The sequence below is a fragment of the Amblyomma mixtum genome, chromosome 10, assembly GCF_055824585.1.
Source record: "Amblyomma mixtum isolate Tamu chromosome 10, ASM5582458v1, whole genome shotgun sequence".
Lineage (NCBI taxonomy): Eukaryota > Metazoa > Arthropoda > Arachnida > Ixodida > Ixodidae > Amblyomma > Amblyomma mixtum.
The window spans coordinates 145,353,848-145,360,275 of NC_143021.1; the positions used below are offsets into that span (position 1 = coordinate 145,353,848).

The following is a 6,428-nucleotide window of genomic DNA, read 5'->3' on the forward strand; positions in this document are numbered from 1 at the left end:
AGAGTGTCACACCGCCTCTTGCAGCTGTGAAGCTTAAAAGTTGTAGGCATGGCTTGTAGCAAATGCTGATATTGTTAAGCAGTGCCTCTTGGAGCTTGCAGAAAGTAGAGGCTAGAGCAGACCCATATTCTGAACCAATGTTGCCTAACTCATGTAATCTAGCGTTACCTGGCATTCTTTCAAACAACATGCAGTAAGTATGATTTGCAATTTTCCTGTGCCCACCTCGCAGCCTCCGAAGCAAAAGGGGTAGTTGTGCTTCATGAGCTCGAAGCCAGCTGAGTAGCCCTCAGTAGTCTGGCTGCTGTGCACAATGACTGCTATGGGTACAGCACCAGCTGGTGTCGCTGTCAGCATAACTGTCACGCTGCTTCTTGTTGAGTCACATGACGCCGTGGAATCAACGAAGATGACTTCAGAGGATGATTCAAGCAGCTGGGCACGCCTCATGATTGGAGTTACCAGGAGAACTGCCCAGCTTCATGCCCCTCCCTCTGAGTGCACCTTCACATCAACTCCTGCAGAAAAAGCGGGTTTTGACGGTTTAGTATGGCATAACATGAAAGCATAGTTTGTGTTGCAAAACAAATTATCACCTTCATGCGAGACTGAGAGCAAATTGAAGTTTTCCTGCATCAATGGATTACTCTTATGTGGACGAAGAGCATATTTTCATTGAAAACAAAATATTTATGTGGTAGGAAGGACAATAAAATGAGAGATGGGTATTGTCAGGTGAGATTTTTTGTTCTATGGAACAAAGGGTTAGGTGCCTGAATAATCTAACATTTTGTATTGCTACTAGCTGTCCACTTTCATCTCACCAGGAAAATAAGACAGCTAAATGTGCAAAATAAAATTAAAACAACTCTCAACACATTGTCATCAGCACCGTTGCAAGTTTTTATCAAAGTGCTAAAAAATACTCAACTGTTAACTCCTAATTTTTTTTTTTACCAAAAACATGCTTGTACTGTATGTACAAGTATGGCAAATGAAAATGATAGGTGTAACGTTAAGAGATCGGAAGAGGGCGGAGTGGGTGAGGGAAAAAAACACGGGCTAATGACATCCTAGTTGAAATCAAGAGGAAGGAATGGGCTTGGGCAGGGCATGTAATGCGAAGGCAAGATAACCGCTGGTCCTTAAGGGTAACGGAGTGGATTCCAAGAGAAAGCAAACGTAGCAGGGGACGGCAGAAAGTTAGGTGGGCAGATGAGATTAAGAAGTTTGCGGGGATGCAGTGGCGGCAACTGACAAAGGACAGGGTTAATTGGAGAGACATGGGAGAGGCCTTTGCCCTGCAGTGGGCGTAGTCAGGCTGATGATGATGATGATGTTCTTAAGTTTGGTGGCCATGCAATATTCCTTTCCAGTGCAAATATTTTTTTAAGTTGCCATTTCCGTGGCCTCTGTTCAGGTGTTGGCTGTATCACCTATAAGCAAGACTGCATTTTAGGCATCAAAATTATTCCTCGTGCATTAATACTTGCTGGCCACTTCACTAACAAAATTTTCATGCTGTATTAGGTCATCCTAGCATTTTATGAAAGGACCCATTTTCAGTCGGGCCTTCAGCCATGTAAGCCAGATATGCTTGTTCACATATTTATGCTCACTGCCTGCTAGGTGGATGTGCTACATTGTAGTTTTCTCTAAGCACAATAATTGGCTGAAAGCGTTAGGGCATATTGCTTTTGTAGTGTGCAGAACAAATATTTGTCACTAACTTGTTGTGTTGAAGAAAGCTATCTCCTGACATCACAGGCCTGAATAAATTTTTGCCGTTAAATACATTGCTAAAGGTGCACTATGGTAGGCAACATTTTTGCATCTTTGTGTAAACAAGGTGAGAGCTGAAAAATTTTTCTTATTTATTAATAGGTGCTTTTAGTTCCCAGTTAGGGGTATTGCTAAGCAGTATCTATGTGTCGCAATCGAGAAAGCGATCATGCTTACTACATTGTTGCTGTTAATTGTCCACCCTCATCAGTACATTCAGTAGGCTAATGAGACACATATTTGAACTTGTTTCACTTCTTCCAGGGCAGTAATAATGCATTTAGCTTGAAGTATGTGTCTGCTTACAACAACACAACCTGGCAAAAGTGGCGACCTTCTCTCTTGTTCTCATATGGTCTAATGTTGTGTCCATAACTATTGATTCTCAATTCAGCTCTGCACTTGTGCTGAGTGCGCCAGTTTGTGTTGAAGTGGCACAGAGTAAGAGACTGCTGGAGGACATCACAACTCAGCCTGCTTTTAGTTACGAGAGACATGAGGTCCTGCTGTATTGCTAGTTTAGCAGCATTGTACATGGATGCTCCCGTGCTGTGGTCACTGAGCAAAGTAACTAGACTGGAAACTCTTACAAAATAGGTTTAGCCGTCATACTGAAATGGCTGCTTATTAGCCACAGGGTGATATACAGAAAAGAACCCTTGAGGAGGGTCAGAAGTAAACTTCCCGAAGCAGCAGCATTTTATTCCCACTTGCAAGTGGCATCCAAGAAAAAAAAAGGGGGGGTTTCTTTTAACATGTTGTACAAAGGTTTGTATCACTCACACTGAGATATCTATTATCAGGACCTGCACCTGTCTTCGCTTACCTTGTTCAGCATACTCAGGAATCTTCTCCTGCAGCCTCCCCAGTGGTTCGGAAACTGGGCCGTAGTGCTGCTGTCGCCAGCTCTCGTACATGTGGTAAACAGCCCTTTTGGTTGGATTGAGTGCACCACTGGCAAGTTTCAGCAGGCTTCCAGTGTCACCCTCAACACACACAGATGCTTCGTGAAGGCGTATCGCATCAGCCGGGGTAAGTCCATCGGCGAAGTATTGATATTTAAAAAGTTGTTTTGTGCCTTCACTGCATCGCAGAAGGCGAAGAGCAGCTGCACTTGCTGTTGCGTGATTGTGCACAGTGTGTAACTTGATCACTGCACACAGCGGGGGGCTCTTCGCAGATACGCATCATTCTTCTGCGTGTTGTAGTTTACTTTTTTGATCTTTATGTCGATCATTGCGTTGCAGTTCGTTGTTCGCTTGGAGGATTTTTTCTTGTTGAGGTGATGGAGGTGGCACCTCCAAACTTTGTGACACACCATTCTGCAAAGGACACATGTTCATCCTATAACACACCACTTTCTTCAATTTTCTAATCTGCACATTGATAAACAGTGGACTAAACTAGCGTTAGGTGTGCATATTTCGATAGCATTGTTAAAAACTGCATCGTGTAAGCTATTTTTAAATGTATCCTGCCACACTGCTCTGACAATGCGTGTGACTTTCTCCAAACTTAAATTATAGTACACAAAAAACTAGTCAAAAGAACATAACTACAAATCATTAATCATGTTTGAAGTCTAGCCTGCAACAAATTTATGCTGATGGCCACGTTATAATTAAGCTGTTTCTGAACAGCACTTTCGTTCCAGATAAAGTAGCTTTCCTGCATCGCATGTTAACCGTGATTTTGTGTCGCGAGAACTTACTTTGAACAAAAAGTACCTTGCAGTTATGGAATGCACCTCTTGAGATGCTGTTCGACCAAGATGGGGAAATATTGTGGGAAAGGTAGCTTGTGGTTGTGAACTACTGCTGTTTAGATTATATTTCGTCACTTCAAGCTTGCTTTCCTGCAAAGCTGCAACTCGCCTACAACCTTGCGGTTCGATGCCCCCCACCACGGGGAGGGGGGCAAGGTAGCACATTTAGATTCTAGCTAACTGTTCAGGTTTGGATTGACAGTTAACGTTGACTAAAACAATTTGCAGAGAGCAATAATTAAATTCCCTGGCAGTTTGTTACCTTACAGGATTTTCATGAACTGTTAGAGATTTTTTATGCGTTTGCAGGCTAACCGGGTCATAACCGCACAAAAAATATGTGCCAAACTGCAGAAAGCGCGGAGTAAACAATGCAGACCTACTTTTGACATTTTCCCTCCTTTTGGGCGCTGCAGATGATCCATGATGTGTTCGTAGCAGCGCTGTAACATTTCACCCACTCCGAGGCCCTTTCTTCGCTGGGAATGTCGCTTCGCAAAACGACAGTGTCTGTTGTCGAAGCAGAAACATCCCGGAGGCATTGCCAACCGAAGCTAAGGTCTTCTTCGGAAGGAGCAAGCATAGTTTTTTTTTAATTGAATTTCTTTTTCAGGCCAAACTTGAAACGTCAACAAGCTCCTGCAACTCGGAAAGAAATCGAGCACGGCGGAACCGCGCACGCACGCAGACGAAAAAGACGGGCGCTGAAAGATTTCCAGGCGCGCCAGGAATGCGGCAAGAGGGAAGAAAAAAAAAAGTAGAAAGGGTGATTGGAAGGCGACACTACTGCCGATTGCAGGGGCCGGCCAACCCGCAGGTCTGGGTATGGCTCGTCACTCGCATCATCTGAACTTTTCCGATGGATCGCTTCCTTTGAGTACCTGCCGCTGCGTCAAATGCAGCGCGGACGCAAGTTTTCAAAGTAAAGTGATACATCGGAAAAGTTGAGATGATGCGAGTGACGAGCCACTGCTGGAACATGTTAATGTTTTGAGGGTCATTTCTCAAAATTCATTCATTCATTCATTCATTCATTCATTCATTCATTCATTCATTCATTCATTCATTCATTCATTCATTCATTTTGAGTAGCAGGCCAGATATTCATTTTTCCGGACAACCTCTCTGCCTTTCCCGTCAATAAATCCTCCTCCTCCTCTGCCTAAAAAGAAAATTTTCGTTTTGTGCATATATGTATAGTAACACAGTGGTTGGTTTATTGCAACGCAAAACACAGCGGTTACTTGTGCTAAATTTCTAGTATGGTTGGAAATTATCATTTCTCAGGTGTGCTATACCTGAGGGATTAGGTGATCACATTGACACAGAATAATGTTATATGGGCGATGCATGAGCCCTGCCTGCACGAGTGCATCGAAAACATGCTACAAGGTACGTACTGCTTTCAGAAATGTTTACAGCGCTCCCGGGTGCACATGAACGTGAAAATATGAAACTGCATTTTCATTGGCATGTATTTTTAAAACAGCGGTACCCGGCAGTCAGCTTTGGCAGGAGGTACCGGGCGGGAGTGCGACGCATTTAAACAAAACTTGCAGGGATATTTTTCTCATTTCACAACCTACCTATCAAGGCGCTCGTTCGTTAGCAGTTGGCGAGTGCTTTGGAGAAAAGTTTTACAGAGTATGTAACGTCATTTAGAAGCTATGTTTTTTTTAAACGTCCCGATGAATGTGTGGCGAATGCGGGCATTGAGTAAAGCAGAAATTTGGGCAAGTTGGTACGTATTCATTTTTGAAACAGCGCAACAAAGACGGGACGTGGAAACTGAGGGGTAAAGACAAACCTGTTTGTCTTTACCCCTCAGTTTCCACGTCCCGTCTTTGTTGCGCTGTTTCAAAAATGAATGCGGGCATGCTCCCAACAGGCGCCTCCAACTGCACGGTGTTGCACAAACTTCTCAAAGTCCGAAGTGCTGCTAGTGCTGCCGCGTATGCCAGATTTCCTCGCTAATGCAATCATTCAAATTAGACAACCTACACAGCTATACGCGAAAAGTTCACAAATGGCGCGATCTAAAGCGAAACACGTACCGCAGCAGACGACAGTAGACCACGCTGTTCCGTATACAACTCTAGAACGCCCCCTATGATGTTTGCAAACACTGCCTGCTGTTCACACCTTTATTCTGAAAATGCCCTAGGAATAGTAAAAGTACCTTCTTTGTCAACAGAAAGTCCAACCTTGTGAATCACACCACAACGCGCGCGAGTTGCTTGCTGCTTTTGTTTTATTTCTAAACGCAGTAAAGGCGGCGCGACAAACGCAGCCGATGTAGGAACTCGATTGCTGGGAGCAAGTTTTATTGCAGCAAAAACATTTTTTGAACAAAATCTTTTTGCTTTACATATAATTCCAATACGTTTTAACTTAATTCCAATACGTTTTAACAAACATATAAGATGTAACTTTTGTTTTCTTACTATTTACTTTTGAAGCGACGTAACCGGAACTTCCGCTGCTGCACTTTCGGGCGAACAGAAAGACGCTCCGACGGCGCGATATGAGGCCCCATCTGCAGCCGGTGTGACGTCATCACGTGACGTCACATCATGTGATCTCACTTCAAGGTCAATGGTGGCCACCGCCGGCGTCGCGCGAAGGCCCGAAACCTACGTTAATATGCTTCGCATAAAACCCGTAAGAAAGGTCGTTGAACTTCCTCCCGTTGCCTGCAATGCTGCACCCTGATCCGTAAGAACAGTACGATCGTGCTTCCAGGCAACAGCAGTCTTATAAGTTCAAAAGCGAGAAGCATAGAACTAGGAACTAAAGACAGACCAGATGATCCCAAGCGGACATGACGGGGCGAATATGAACTTTTTAAAGAAAAAAATTCGAGCAAAAGGCTGACTGAAGG

General features: G+C 44.0%; 1 pseudogene across 1 annotated transcript; it reads right to left on the minus strand.

Annotated features, from left to right (window-relative positions):
• Nucleotides 1–222: 222 nt before the first annotated feature.
• LOC149327203 (uncharacterized) lies at nt 223–4,454 on the minus strand (annotated as a pseudogene). Its single transcript, XR_016286160.1, has 2 exons — nt 2,609–4,454; nt 223–518 (listed from the first exon to the last, which is right to left on the minus strand). The product of XR_016286160.1 is annotated as an uncharacterized LOC149327203 (transcript).
• Between the last annotated feature and the right edge of the window lie 1,974 nt (nt 4,455–6,428).